Source organism: Notothenia rossii (assembly GCF_949606895.1).
Source record: "Notothenia rossii genome assembly, chromosome: 1".
Classification (NCBI taxonomy): Eukaryota; Metazoa; Chordata; class Actinopteri; order Perciformes; family Nototheniidae; genus Notothenia; species Notothenia rossii.
In genome coordinates, this window is record NC_136912.1 from 81,547,182 (window position 1) to 81,564,184 (window position 17,003).

A 17,003-nucleotide genomic window follows, 5' to 3' on the forward strand; every position below is an offset into this window, starting at 1 on the left:
TACAAACTGAATGCTTTTATGGCTATGCATCATATTCTGCAAACAGGCCTTTGAAAGCTCTTTTTCAATAGATAATAGCATTTTGACCACTTTGGGCTACTGCCCAATCTAGAACTGTTCTGTCAGTCATGGCTTCAGTCACTTAATCTACACAACATAATGTTAATATTGTAATAACACTTTTTTTCACAGGTTGTTCTGACTCAACTGTGAGCACAAGTATTTTGGTTCCTTTGAAATTCCCCAGAACTGGATACAAGAAGTGTTTAATTCATGTCTGGATGTAAATGTATGTTCCCTGTTTGCCAAAATACTCTGTCTGTTTTCAACATAGGCCTAAAATGTATGATAAATGACTCCTTGTTGGTGATACGAGCGTATTTAAAGACTTTTAGAATGGCAGCCGTTGGACTCAGTTCCCTTTCATGTCACCTGCTGCAATTCAGAACAATGTTAGTGATAAACGTTCACTAGAGTACGGTTGCTCATACCATACATATTTGTATATGTACCCAATGTGTGATATTGCAGTGTGAACACATATGTGTGTGCACACGTCTTTATCTCTTTGTTTGATTGATTATCCAGCACCCTCTCGGCACCTTTATCGTTCTCTTTTCTCTTTACACACATACACATATGTGCACAAGCCATATAGGGGGGGAAGGAGGCCCAGCTAACGGCATATTAGCCACCTGTGGGCAAGCCAAGTGCTGTGTAAATACCCAGGGGAGAGAGGGGATGAGCCATGGCGCCCTGTCATCCCTAATCTAGGAAGACACCTAATCTCCACCATCCCCTGCGGAGCCTTCTACATCGCTCCCAGATGGATAGAAATAGTGAAGAAACATCCTGACAGTATCACTGTAGATAATTTCAGAAAATAGTCTTGGGCCACAACAGGCCACAAAGGCCAGATCTGAAGGTTAATCAAGAACTTCCCTCAGTGGGTATTTTCTAGATTACATTTGATGGTCTCATATTTTGAAGAGCAACACTATTCTGTTCAACTGTAGAGAAAGCTCTGCTCTTGTTTCTTAAAAAGATAAAAATCATTATTACATTTTTATCCAAATCACATTGTAGTCACTATGTTCTTTATAAGTACCGGTAGCTACTCTGTTCTCTGTTCAGCCAATTTATGATGCAATCTGTTTTCAGGTGTAATTGTATAATACGATTCATTAGCCACTGGACAGCAGTAGAGTATTTATTTATGCTAGTTTAGCAATTCGTTTTTTTATTCAAATCCAAATCCAATTGTTAATAACATGTGTTGTTTAAATCACAACGTTATTATCTCAGTAGAGGTTTTCTGTTCAGGATGTCATATTAAGTGCCAAAGGGTCATGTTTATTATGCTGGATATGGTGCAGATGAATAGTGTGCCATTAGGATCAAAACACGGATGGTTGAATACCTTAATTGTAGAGGCTTGAGCCATTTCCTTCTCTCCCCACAAGATGGAAATTCAGTCCTTGACTCATATCCATATATTTCAGTAAGGGTCAGAACGAGTAGGAAATGGTGAGACAATAAATAATAAATTCCTCTGAATCTGAACCTTGTACAGTAACACCTTCAACACTTAGAACCAGATATGGTCTACAAGGACGGACTTTAAATAATTAAATGTTCTGCTTCTGAAGGATATTTAAACACATTCATGTCATCTGGTTTGAGCATTCTGTTAAAACGACTGTCCAAAAACAAGTATAGTGAAGAACTGCAGTTTTTTTCTGTATGGTTCTGAGCTGAACCTCCACCCTAATCTAGTTACTCACACCCAAATGTTACTATTATTGTAGCTGCACTTCAAATATCACTTGAAAGGTGATTGGGAGAGGGGAGCAAAAAACAACAACCAATTTGCATGTTTCAAGCACCGCTCTGGCAGGTGGAGTGCTAATGAACAGTTCTATGATCCATTAATCGGGATCTCATTTGTACTTGGCCACCATCACAACGTGGCTCTTGAGTTTGCGTTGATCCATCATAAGGGTTAATGGAGACAATGGTACTAATCAGTCCAAAGCAAACATCACTCCTGCAGTTTCAATTCAGCAGCAACCAATCAGGAAGGTAATGGGCCACTCGGGAGCGTAGTTTAAACGTGTCATTGTGCATCAATGGCATTACAGTAACCCTTTGAGCAATTCCTAGAATGCACAATACTACAACATACACAGAAAAATGATTATTATTTATAAATATTGAGGATAATGTATTACTACAGTAGAGACTATGACTCCAAAACATTTTTGAAAACAGTTATAGGTGTGATTTTTCTTAGGGATCACATCAAAACCGCCTGAGGGAGAATTATACGCCTAGAAAAAACCTCAAGAAAAATTATTTTTTGGTTTATTTTGGATTTGTTAAGGCAAACCAGCACAAATTAATGTGTATATGGGCACAATAAAATGTCAAACCTCCGAACATATAACCTCCCCTCCCTGAAAATATCATACAGTATGCAGCACAATGCAGCGCATTACATTCCTGTTCAATATATAATCCCACATTTCCTCATTGACTGTAGTCCTCCTTTCCCCTCTCCCCTTTCTCCACGTTTAGACCAAACAATGTCTATTCTCTACTGTTATGTAGGCCACCTTTTAACTGGTATTTATGATTGAGATGTCAAGGAGGATTACAAAGTGAGCTGACAATGGCACATACAAAGCAGGAGACACACACCTAGGTGTCTTGTTGCTAAAGATAAAGGAAGACATGTTGGCCCAGCCTTGACCTTAAAATGTAACCACTAATCTAGATCCAGATGAGAAGAGGTGAAAAAAAGTGACTCGCGCGAAAGAGGATGAAAGGTATTTTGCTCTGTTGCAAATAGAATATGTGTAACCTCTTTTTAGCTTTTATGTGATCTAAATACATGTGTCATGGTAGGAAATTGCAACCATGCATAATGCACGGTATACTGCACCTCAATATCCTTTTGATTGCTTTTCTAGATTCTATTTTTATAAATTAAGCTTTACCATAGTTACACATCTGCTGTCTTGTGCCTCATTGCCATGACAACATTATGACAAGTTCTCTGTAGCAACCCATAAGTGAAGCCACTTACCACATAACCATTGAATGTTATCAAACAGAGTTTGGCAGTTGACCTTTGCGTTGTCATAAACTCCATTCAACAATGGAATTGTTTGAATGGGTTGTAAAAAAAACTAAAAGAGTGATATCAGAAGAGCCTTGATGAAGACCGAGATATGTTGATAACACAATGACACAAAAACCCATTTCTCTTTACACACATTAGGTGGCCAATGCCATGTTATCACTCTAACTGCAATACAGTCATTGTGCACCACATGCATTTCCACCTCATACAGTGAACCACGCATTAATGTCAGGTCCATAATATAAACACTTGACAGGGGGTAGGCCTTAATGAGTCAACATGGAGAGCTGTAAACTGCGCAGTCCTGAATGATTTACACTAATGCTGAACACTGTGGCCAGTACATTTTAAATATGACTAAAGACACGAAACAGTTCATCTGCTAATGTAATGTAATCTCAATTCATCATTTTGTTGGTTTTCCCTTTATATCTTGTTGCCTCTGTTAAACCTCTATTTTGTTCTGTGTGCAGTACATCATTAAACATCAAGTCAATATATTCAAAATAATAAATAGGTTCAGTAAGAAAGTAAATTGTCAGTGTCAACCAATACAAAACTAAACAACACTAAAATAAAATTCACAGTATGGATAAATTGGACATGGCAAGCAATGGGTACAAATGTTCTCATTTGGGAATTAAAACGGCATCAATGCCCATTGTGAACAGACTAGATTTACCGCTTCACTATCTCTCTTGGCTCGGTAATAAATACTTGAATGAGGTCCCAGTTTTAGTCATGTGTCCCCTCCAACCAATGCGTAGTGATTTGCAAAATGGCACAGATCTTCGAAGACAAAAAGGAGACAAAGCAAATGTCAAACTGTGTTCCCCTGAAATGGGACTGAGACTGGGGATGCAGGGGTGGGGGCATGTTGTTGTCGTGGTGAGGTTATGCTAAATTGCTGTGTGTCTATGGGCTGGCAAAGGCTTAAGTGTTGAAGCAGATGTGCAAAAACACACATTATTTACTTATGCATGGGGGTGTGTGGCTTTGTATATGCAATTATCAGCTTCATTGGACATTACCTTTAAACAACTATCTCCCCCTGTCACCCAACCATCCCTGCAAACACACGCACACACATGTCTCAAAAGGCTTGATACTTTATGCATGAGGGAAGGAGGGTGTCTGGTGTTACTGTGGGGCCCTAAGCCGGTTAATGACGGCGGGCACCAGCAGCCCCACAGATGGCTAATCTAACCATTGTCTTCCCCACCCATCCCCTTCGAGCCATCTCACATCCCATTGGCCCCCCATGCAGCATGCTACTGTTTACTCCTATTCTAATCCTGTTTAGAGACACTCTCAGAACTCTGAATGGCCTTTCCCCCAACCCTCGCCTCTCCTTTCTCTCCCTCCTCTTCTTTTGTTTTTTCAAATGATAAAACGGAGCGGCTGGGTGAAGAAGGGCCACGGTTATCCTCACTTGTGTAAAACCGAGAGACAGGGCCACTGGGGAAAGGGGCGGCAGAATGAAAGCGCCAGGGAGGGTGGGAAGACCTTGGAATGTTCAGGGTTTCTTTCAAGGCAAGTTCATGCCCCAGCTAATTAACGATTATGCTTCATAGTTCTTGCATTCACTAATATGCGGAGATGACGGATATGGTGCTGACACCTTCAGCCCCCTGATGCTGCTCCCAGAGCCTCCCTCTATTTTCTCGCACAGTCTGTCAGTTTAAGTCCGCTGTGTCAATCTGAGGCCCCAGTCTGGCTGACTGATATTCCCCGGATTCCTTTCCCTCTATCTGGAGGGAGGTGTCTGTTTGTGAGGACAGCATTGTATGTATGTACTGCATAATAAGGCCTCAGTTTTAAATCACATTGCTCCTAAGTGCATATACGTATTGCTAGAAAGCTATACTTACACACAGATGTACACACACTGGCTGTCTGTAACCTCTATCAAAGCGGGAATGTCACAAAGCAGCCTAGAGAGGATCATTGGATTGGGCCTGTGTGTTCAGATTGCCCTCTCTGCTAGTCTTTTCACTTTTGTTACCATACATATCAAAGCATTTCTCAGTTCTTTTGCTTAGCCTGCTAATATGACACATTGCCATTTATACTGATTTGAATAAGTGGATAAGGGGCACAAAGGCCCACACAGAATAGGGAATGACTTGGAACTCTTTCATCGCCCGCTGAAAAGGACATTGTTACTGTCCAACCTCACCGCCGAGTTCCAGAGGCGTTTCAACAGCACAGTGAGATTACAGGCGATGAAAGAATCCACTTAACACATTTTGTTTTGTATTTCTATCTTTTCCTCTCCTCCTATTTGTTCAGCGGTGGACTTATGAAAAGGAGGAATTATACGCAAATGGGATTGCTGTCTATCTATTTCACCCAGGTATTGGCACGCTATGACTTCAAAGGCCACCGGAGTGCTTTGAAGTGTAGCTTGAAGAGAGACACCTGTTTTTTTTGTGTTGTAATAATTGTTCAACACACTGATACTTAACACCCTGCTGAATGACAAGCTTGGATTCTGTGAACATGACACTCAGTCTGAGTCACAAAATCTTCATGTGCAATGACGTGGCTAAGGGAAGACCACCAGCCACATTAAATGATATCTCACTAAAGCGACTTTAAAAAGCAACCCCCCGAAGCACTGGCCTATGTAACTGCGAAATATGTTTTTGACCACATACCTTGATCTAATATTTAAATTGATTTGAATCACTGGCACAGAGTATTTTAACTTATTTAATGCGCTAATGCAATGCCATCAGCCACCTTCTGCTATCAAGAGCTATCATTTTAATTTTAAAAGCGTTGTGAGATGCAGTTCAGGTAATTAAGATCAGCTGCTGTCTGGGCACATATTTTCTTTTCACTCTTAAATATTCAAGACCTCCTCAGGCAACTTTCTTGTAAAAGGGATATCTATGTGAAGATGACGAGGAAAGTCTTGCATATGGGATGGAACTAGTAGAGCGGGTCTGCCTCACTTAATCTGTAGCCAAGCCTGTGCCTTCTCAGCCTCGCCTGTGAAGATGAAAATAAAAAGGTATTATTTTCTGACCTCAAGCCAAGCTAATGTGCACCTGAACATTCTATCACCTAGCCTCATCTTCTTTTCATATGGTGTATGCTTTTATCCAAAGGACCTTACAGTATTAAGAGGTTATGCATTTTTAGTATGTATGGCAGGTGTTCAAATTGAAACCCTGCAGGAACTTAACCTCTTCTTTTCCTTATTCCTAACACAGTCTCATAAAAATGCTTCAGTCTACTAATATTCAGGTCAGGTTAACCCTATTTCAGCAAAGTGTGCTGAACATATTTATGGGTATCCTTGCAAATGCACAATAACAAACATTAGAATTCAATTGGTGTCCTGGTCACCTGATGCATGCTAATCCAACAATAATTATTCGGATGAGATTATTTAGAGGCTCTTTTTTTCCTCTTTTTGCATGTGTTGTATACAACTATTATGACACATTTTATAAGAAGTGGAGTAGCAATCTATGCAGGTATGTATATCTGGATGATATGTATGCAATATGTATGCAGTAGATAAAACAAAGTCTCCTGATAGATATTACCTCAATATCAAAACAGTCAACATGTTCCTCACATCCAACATAACTTTAAAGGATGGTAAATGTGTTGTTCTACCTTTTTTAAGCCCGAGGCACATTACATGTTAAGACATTCTGCTCATTTTGAAATGTAATGAGACCAATTACGCAGGTATCCCATCATGAAACTTGTAAAAGAGAATGGAAGGCCAGCACCATCAGCTAAGCTAAGCAATAGGAAGGCTCCGGCACAAAGAGAAGCTCTGTTCCTCCACTGATGAGCCAGCACAAACTGCCAGTCCCCTTACTGAATCATTCCCGTAGTAAATGTCCTTCACCATCCGCTTTTATGCAACACAGCTCTTCGCCCAGACTTCAGGCACTGTAAACGGCAAGCAGGGTCAGAGTAATTGAAATCATTAATCGTGTTTTATTCCACTTTGGGGCAAAGTAAGCTTGAATTGGAAAGAGGTAGGTAATGGTTTTGGATAATATACCAGTCTTTGACGGAAGCAAATGAAACAATATCGAGCAGTATGGACTATTGAATTTCAAAGGTGAAATAGTTGTAGATCATATTCTGTTATGCTGTCATATAACATATTTATTAGATCTATTTATTGGAATTAATCACATAATGTATTGCATTTTTTGAATTAAATAAAGGACAAAGACTTTAAAAGAAAAAATAACAAAGACAAGTTCTCATATGCACCTTGGTTTGTTTAGTTATCAAAGTTTACCTGTAAAGCCTTTTTTTTATAATTGTATTTTGACCCAAATATAAATGTTGTATTTTATTTTGCACACAGTGACAGGAAACTGCAATTGCAAGCTGGAAAAGCTGAACCAAATATAAAACAAATTGTGTATTAATTAATACAAATTACGTCAAGTAAAGTAATATTCACAAACCATTATTCATTTACATTTCTAAATGTTTTTTTCCTGCTGCAGTTCGCGTTGGACCTTGTGCAACCTCCGAGAGGCCACAGCAGTAACTACTTTCACATGTGTATCGAATCAACAGGGCTTCAAGTTCAAAGGTGACTGTGTAGTTGATTGCAACAGAGCACCCTGGGGCGCAAGGGCACAACGTGTCCTGTCCACCGTCCACCCCATAGGAGCTGAATGGCATGCTGACCTCTGGCGCCATGCTCCCAGTTTGGTTATGACCTTGTTATGTTCCCCTGCTGGTTCAGACAGGCCAACAATGTCAGGTTGTGTCTAAACGGTCTTCCCCTCACCCTGCTCCAGTTTCAACATCGATAGACACGCTGCACGAGGACTTTAAATATGGCGGCCCTAATGCTCATTATCATCTTTCTCTGCCCTTGACTGGCCTTTCCTACCAGGAAAACAAAAACATAGGTTACAGTCAATTTGAACATTCAGATAACATATTAATGTAAAGATACGTTGGTTAAGACAATTATTTTAAAATCAATATTAAAGTCTATAGGAAAACATATTTCACTTAGGTTTTCTTTCTTATTCATTTTAGGGGTGCCTATTATCCCAGTATTGATAATCATGTCTATACGCCTGTAACCCTTTAGCTATATTTAAACTGGCAAATATAAGATCTCTCTTTACAGGATCTGACATGCCCATATCAATGTCTCCCCACCCCCGCTCAGCAGGTAATACATGTAAGCAAACCTTTCATTCATTGATTAAAATGATGATTAACACGTTTATGACATCCTGATGATAGCAGGTTAACCACAAACTGCAATATTTCCTTTTTGATGCCCAACTCGCATTGCCTCTGATCTTTTAATTTCCACAGAATTATCGCATGACTTGTTATACTTTGATTTAATAGTTTTGCGGTGAGGTAGGCACTTCTTTGATTACTGGCTTGAGGCAAAGAGAGGATGTGGCTCTTTGCTCCTGTTCCAAAGCAGGTCGATTGCCTCGGGAAAGGGCGCCTGCATGCCCACACTGTGTGGCACGGCTGGGCAAGCTTTAAGCACTAACTGGAGATGGAGTAGCATTGCTTTCCCTCCCATCATGCTAGCTGGCACACTGGTCGTTATGAGGTTAACTGGCTTGGGACAGGTTAAATTGTGCTCACTCACTGACACGAAGGGGAGTCTAACAGCAAAGAAGAAAGGGAGATTAACAGATTCCCAGTTGAGTGCAATTTATTTTTACTGTCTTTGGTTTTGTTTTTTTTAGTTTGTTTCATGTGTATCATTGCCAAATAGCCATGTTCAAATATCGGTGTCATGGGCATTTTTCCACGGATGAATTTGCATTTATTGAGAATTTCATATAAGAAAAGCACATTTATTCACATGATAACAAAGACAAGGCCTTAAGAATCAAAAGTAAAAATGACTCATTATGGAGATTGGGTCCTCCAAATGTGTTAATTAACTTTGATTAATAGATAATATATTAAATCATGTTTTTCTTGCCATCAAATTAATGTAAGAGTATGGCTATACAGAGCCGCATGGCATGCTAAGTAAGGAAAACCAACATCATGTCATCAGCAGAGATTATGTATACCATGTTGACGTGCATAGTTTGCCTAATTCCTTACAATGTTCTGCTCACTGTTTAAGTTCTTGAATCCAGTTAGAAGATTATAAACTAATATAAATCCTTTTAACTGGATAATAGAACTTTTTGCAATGGTGTAATACACATAATGAAACTCTAACTTCACTTCCAAATGATTCAATTCTACAGATTGATGTCACATGTTTTTATTCCCAGATCCTCAGTCAGCAAAGTACTCCCTAACCTCCACAACTTTCAAACTTCATACCAATTAAGTTGAACTTTTACAGATCCTAGCTGAATACAAGTCATCTTAAACATTTTAAGAAAGTTCTTCTTCCAAAAGGTTAAATGATTTGTGTGTTATTTTGACCACTTATACATCCCATCAGATTGTGATGAATTTCCTTCAAAGTAATCAAAATAGCCCTTCTTCTCAACAATAATTATATCACTAAACCCCTTCAATAGGTGTGTGAACCCATTTTGTGGCCTGATTGAAAGCTATTCATCACAGTTGTCTACTTACTTTGGCGCTGTGCACATGCGCATGCCACATCTCATCTCCATCAGAAAAGCTTTTAAAGTTACAGAATAGAGAAAACAAACTATTATTATTATTATTATTATTATTATTGTGGATGTGTTGATGGTGATAATGGATATATACTTGTGCACCTTGCTCTTTGGTCATACAAACTCAACATCAAGTTGAAGTCTTCACTGTGTATATATTATATGGCATGAAAGAAAGATGTTAAATTAAAAACCTGGAAGTAATTTTGAACTTGTTCAAGAGACCAGCTAAATAGAAGTTGTCACATGTTGCTGGCGTTAAGCTCAGCAGCAGATGTTAAATGCACATATACATCACATGTATCTAACTATGACAGAAAATGAAGGATACATGCAGGTGAGCATACTGCAACATTGAATTGAAATGGTGGTTGTAAAGAGATATACAGTATTAGAGATAATACACCTTATGCAGTTTGTAGATTTAACCATGTAGGCTATATTGACAGCACGCACACTTAATTTCCGCAGTCATGAGTTTGTGTCTGCAGGGAGAAGGTGGGGGAGGACATATGCGGGGAAAATCAGTGGAGGAAGAAAAACATAATCGAGGGATGGCACAGCTTTGTAATAAACCTACAGTACGTCATAATTTGTCAACAGAGCTGCAATCTACTTCAGTAAACATGACCGCTCTTTGACCCGTGGGGCAGGGGGCAGATGGTGATGTGGATTAAAACGAAGGCAACAGATAAAGGAGGGGCAAGGGGAAGGGATCAAAGTGGAGGAACTAAAAGAGTATAATAGCAGTGAGAAAAAAATAGGCGTCCCTTTCGGGGCTTAGCTGTGTTTCTTTTCTCCTTTATGTCACAACAAGACATATTACCATAATCACTGCTTCTCCCCTGTTATCAAATCGATTCGATTGCCCTTCACTGTTCTCCAAGTCATGATGGAGAAAAATCAGTATCTTTGTGTTCTTCAAGGTGAACCGTGTGCGTTCCTGTGTGCAGGAATGCATGTTTCCTTGTTTGGATGTAATCTGTGTATAAAGATTGCACCTTTGTGAACAGTGCGTGTACAGAATGTTCCCTGGCAGAGGCAATAAAGTCTGGCAATAATCACCAATCCAGTTAGAAGGTGTGTGCCCTGAGGAAAAATGGGCTCAGCCAGTAACCACGGACACATTATCTCAACTACACATGGCGGCAAGTTCACAGTGAGAGAACTGCGCTTCTGACCAAAGGGTTCGGCAGTTCAAAACGATTCGGAATGTGTAAACAAGAAGGTGCACGGGATGTTTGCCTCTCAAACTCACCCTGTCACCATTATTTGTTTGCCCTTGCGCAGAAGCAGTTGACCCTTTTAAGTGCTATAGGCAAAGCAATTTAGCAGCCAGTGGCAGAAAACATGTGGGACAGCTCTTAGGAAATACAGTATGGGTATGGCATTTATTACAAATAAATCAATCCATCTAATCACTCATTTGTAAACAATGCTAATTGGTGGTGGTTTTACTGCAGACCTGTTTTAACATGTATACCCATACCTACTCACAACTGTATTTAAGTGGACCATAAAACAGCAATAGCAGTAGTTATTACGATATATTCAAAGTATGCGATTAGAACAAAGAAGGAAATCTAATCACTGAAAATACAGTGTTATACTCTTTCCCACATACCGTCTTTGGAAAAAGAGTGAACTGAATAATAGAACATGTTAAATGTAAATCTGTGCTGCTGAAACCATTTTGCAAGGTGCAGGTGATGCTTCTCTTCCAGGAGAAGTGAGGGATTGAGCTGTGTCTGTGCCTGTCTTCCAACTGTCTGCTATGCCTCTCAGCCTATGTGTTGGTTTTTATCACATCACACGGAGCTACTGGAGCATGTATGGTAGGGAGGTGTGCTTGTATTGTTGTTGTCAAGCATGTCAAGATTTTTTTTTTTTAAACCTGCCACTAATCCTTTTTTTCTGCTCCCATCAGGGAGGGATCGTGTTCAGATGTCAACACTGCAAAACCTATGAAGACACACACACATTTGCATCCGAGTATGACGATATGAAAGTAAACATGAACAGCCAGAGGTATGACCACACACAGTCACATACTGGCACACGCATAGTGGTAATCTCTTTGGGGTAGGTGCAACCATCTGAAGGAAGCAAAAATCACAACCTGTTCAGCAAAGATACTTAAAGGTCCTATGTCATGGCCATTTCCACTGATCATAATTTCATTGTTGAGGTCTACTAGAATAAATGTATATTGTGCAATTTTCCAAAATCACTTTGGTTTCTCATACAGCATCTCTGTAAACTATGTGTATTCACTGAATTTCACTCTCTGCCTTTAACGGCTCGTTGTAGCTCCAATAGCTCCAGCCCCCACCCTCCCTGTGAGCACAGTGTGCTCTGATTGGTCGGGACGTTGTGAATCGCGCTTAGCTCCGTGGAGGTGTGGTTTCCTTGTTTAGCGACAGCGAAACACAGCCAAACTCAACCTGAGCACACACAAAGTCACAGCCGAAGTAAAAACAATAAGTGTGGCTTGATATTGAGTAAGAAAAAGGTTGATAAACGCTGTGAGAATGGGTCTGCAGAGAGAATTTTGCCGCGATCCCAACTGTCTGTTATCAGCCTGCAGCATGGGAGGAGGGATCAGCAGAGCTGCCTGCACTGAGTGTGTGTGTGAGGAAGTCCGTGGATTGGTCAATTTGGACCAATCAGCGGGGGCTTAACGTAACGGCTCCACGGATTGGTCCATTTGGTTCCGGGTAACGCATGACATCATGCGGTACCCGGAAGAATCAATGGACAGTGACGTATCTCCAACGAGGCGTTTTGGGGAGGTATTTTCTGTGTTAGAGTTTTACTCGCTACAGGGTGTACTTTGAGGGTTTTGACTCTGCAGACCGTTTACATGCATAAAAACCTTCATAACACACAAGGGGACGGGTAATAACCAGGAAAAGCATGACATGGGACCTTTAAGTCAAGAGAAAATTATGTCTACATTCTAATATAAACTAAAATGTCAATTTACTGACATAATCTTACCACACTGATTGTTGTGAAAACTTAAATTGCAAAAAATCGCTTGCTTTATCAATATACAGCAACTTTTATGTGCAGGATTAAGCGAGAAAAATTAAGGGTAGACAAGAACAGCAGAACCAACAGCACATCACTACAGTTAAAATGCTCTTACAACCAATATCCTTTAAAGTCAGACATTCTCTTCCTTTTCAATTACTAGCAACATAGTACTAGATAATACAGCCTCACATCTAATCTTATTAGAGAAGCTGAATTTATGGGCAGGCTTTGATGTGTGGAGCATTGCTTTTATTTCACATTTTCCATGTGTTTAATATGACCGGCTCTAACGGTCTAGAATGTAATGAGAGGCAATTGCCTGCGCTAACTAGTCCTCTATTGAATGCCTTCATTGTTCTTCATTGGACACTATTTACACCCTGATAGTGCACTCTGCTAAATTAGCCTTGATGCAAATCTTCATTAATGAGCGTTATGTGAGCACTGTGTGTTTAGGCTTGTCTCGATACATTTACTTAGCACAACGCTCGCTGGTGTAGCATGAGGGCAACAACGATGCTTAAAGCTTGAATGTCTGATTCGTTTAATTTAATCAGTGTCTAGTTTAACGTAATGATGGCTTCTCGTTTTTACCAGCTGTCCTACTTTTCTGCTTTCACAACTGCCCTCCGCCTTCTCCGAAAAAGAGGACACATTTTTACCCAAGATGCATCATGGTATGGCCTTTGTATGACCCTGTGCGCCATGATGCGAGTGTCTGGCCGCCGGCAGGGTCACATATCGGTCACTTTTGTCCAATCAGAAACCTCTGCTGTGACTGGAGCGGTCGTGATTGGTGCTCAACTGGGTAAAGCGATTGGTGTAGCGTCGCAATCCCAACGCAACAACATAATAGCAAAAGGGAAGAAAATTCAGACATAATAGAACGTTTTTTTATGTTTGAAATCAAACAATGTATGATTCATCCTATTTTATTGGCCGGAAAGCGCTTTGGCATTCCCGCTGTGTTGGCCTTACCTTCAAGCTACACTTTTTTTAACCGCCGCCTTTGTTTCGTGACAACTCCGGACGACTCGTATTGTTTACAGGTCATTGGCAGTGCAGAGAGGTGAAGCCGAGTTTGTAATAAGTTGACACATGAAAACACCATGCGAGCCCTCAAACCGACACAGCTGCAGAGCCCACAAGAATGTTCGCACATTATCAAACACCCCCCGTTGCCCCACCTTTGTCTGCCTGCCACCTGACATTAGCCTGCTCCACTCTAGCAGTGCTAGAGGTCCTTAGCGAGGGCAAAGGGTAAGACTGGACACCTGATGGTAGATATAAACAATAGTTTGTGTGGGAACAAAAATAATTTGCCCCCTTGAACTGAGTTTTATTTGGTCATTCCAATCCAACATTTTGACCTAATAAAACCATATTATGTCATTCAGGTTTTTAAAGCTGCTGGACAAGATCATTGTTCCATTTTTCTATTTCAGTCCCTCTTCCTCCTCTGGCTGAGTTTATATTTCTGTTTTTTCAAATAATTTGTTTCTCTTGTTGATGCTATCTTTTTTATTGGGTGATTATTTTCCCCTCCAATTGATTGCATGCTGGCAATATTTTCTACTGCTTTAGGCTACGTATATGGATGTTCTGCGATCAAAATGGTTCAATATGTTTCTTGTAAAAGGCAAAGGAAATAATTGGTCGATCATCAGCCCTGTGGTTGGCCCACAGAATGAATACAGGACATTGTTATCAGGGACACATTTTACCTTTCATTTTATTTGACAGGAGTTTCTGTTGTTGTGTGTTTAAGATATATTCATTTCCACTTTTCTTTCTTCCTATTCTTACCCTAGTGTGAATAAAGTATCAATTCTCTGCGATATTTTCTTCTCATTTGATATTTATACTATGCTTTTTTTACATTTCAGAATAATTACTGCACATAAACCCTTTGGAAATCATTTTGAAGGTATAGTGTTTTGATTTCACAGACAAAACTGTGAAACAGTCATGACAATAAATAATATTTCCATTCCGAATGTAATAGAACAATTCTAGTTGCAATGTGATTTTTCAATTTCTGAGATGTTCATACTAATCATTTGGTGAAGACACACAATAATAAATCCCTTTACTGAATTGTTAAGAGATAACACAAATAGTCTGTCATTACTGATGCTGATGTATTTTATCTTGCAGAGTATGGTTGCAATAAGGAAAGATAAAGCAGAATCTGGGAATGTGCTTTTTTCCATTCCATCTTCATTTATTGCAGCCATCTCAAACTTCCTTAAACATGCCTGACTCTTTTTCCCTCCGTAAATCAAGGACAGTGGGGAGGACGAGGTGTGATTGCTTTCACACCCAGGAAGTAATCACACCAGACCTGCCACAGCTCTGATTAAGACTGATAAATATCGACAAGCAGTTAATGAGATGTCAGACAGGAACAAGGCCCTTCCCTTCATGCCTACCGATGACATCAATGGAGAGCAAAAATGACCTCGACTTGGCAATGTCATGACCATCTTTCTTGTGTGCAAAGCACAAGCTATTCATTATCTTTAGCTGGTGAGCAAGATTATCGATGGTGCAGTTTGACTATTCCCATCAAAACAATAGTGGACAGCAGATGCTTGTTGGGATATTATTCTTCATAATTAGATCAGCTAAACTGAGAATGATTATTGCAAATTTGTATTCGGTACAAGGATTCTTTTTTCAATTGATAGGTCCAGACAGACAGGTAGTCCACAGATGGCTCCTGCAGGCAGGTCAATTAACCGATTAAAAGATGATCTTATATGTGTGTCCTCCAATTGATTGTGCTGCGCATACAGGTCGATTGCCCATCCTTGAGTTTAGAGTCCATACCTTATCAATACAATTTGAGTACCCACAGTTTAACATTTCCATATTGAAATCATTATGTTTTTGGTCAGCATACTGCACTGTTTTCATGAACAGTCAACGTGCCTGAAGCCTTTTGCAAACATTGCAGTGCATAAAAACTCTCCGTAACACACAAAGATAAGCCTGCTAGACGTCTGCTAAACTGTGAAGAGGACACAAGCTCAGCAGGCGGCTGGAAGAAAATATAATCATTATCTCACAGAGGATCGTATGCATTGCTGTATGTGTGAGCTCCATTCCCCTGAGCAGCAGACCCACGTCGGTGCAGTTTCATGCTAGGCCATGTGATTTATACGTCATGTGTTAGTATTACGCTCCGTTTACAGTGAATTAAGTCTCTATCTTGATAACTGCAGCCATGAGGACATCTTATCATTCCACAGCAGCATTTTGATACGCTTGTTCAGTGGTCTCGCCATACCTGAAGGCTCTCATACCTCTCACATGTGACAGATTCCCACCAACTGTCCAGCTTTGACCGTGAACTCCAGGTCACACCGCGGTCTCCGGGCACAGTCCTGTTGAATATTGTTTCCCTGGCAGACATACTCAACCCATCAGACAGAATGAACATGCAGCTGCACCCAAACACCCAACAATAGGATGCTTGTTCTTGGGCAGAAAAGGTTGGGTCCCCCTTTTGTGGAAGGGGGTGATGTGAGCGGGTGGTCAAATATGTCAGGGGTTTGCGGTAGGATAATCCTTTGTGATGTTCCATTGAATAGAAACGAACAGCAGAAGCATTGAACAAAGTAAAAAATGTGTTTTTCAACCATGTTAATATTTATTTACTATATCGTAGCTATTCGAAATGAAGCATCCCTTTGTTCTTCAAAAAACATGTATTTCTAAAATATGCCTTATATGGGTCACAGTATGTAATAATAATGCTCACCAAGAACCACTTCCTAATTCATTTATTCACACTCACAAAGGGCTAAAAGGCAAACAAATGGGAGAAATAAGCTGAAATGGGTGCAACATAATGAATGTATTGTAAAAGCAAGGAATTAATCAAATGCCGAAAACCTTGAGAAGTGATAATCAGTTCAATCAGGTCTGCAAGACAGTGCATGTGTTAGAAAGATGGTGGAAAGGAAAGGAAATTGAAAAAAAAAGCGTGGTGTGTGGAGAAAGTCTGGAATGAGCTGCTAATCAAACGGGACATTTCATTAGCATTGTCATGAAAAACAGCATAATAACAACAACAACAAGAAGGTGATGTATGACACACTGAAACGGACATTTCACAGATGACCAATTTATGGAAATGAATAACACATGTTGTAAGTCTTGTATTTCTACGATTGTAGAGTTATGCA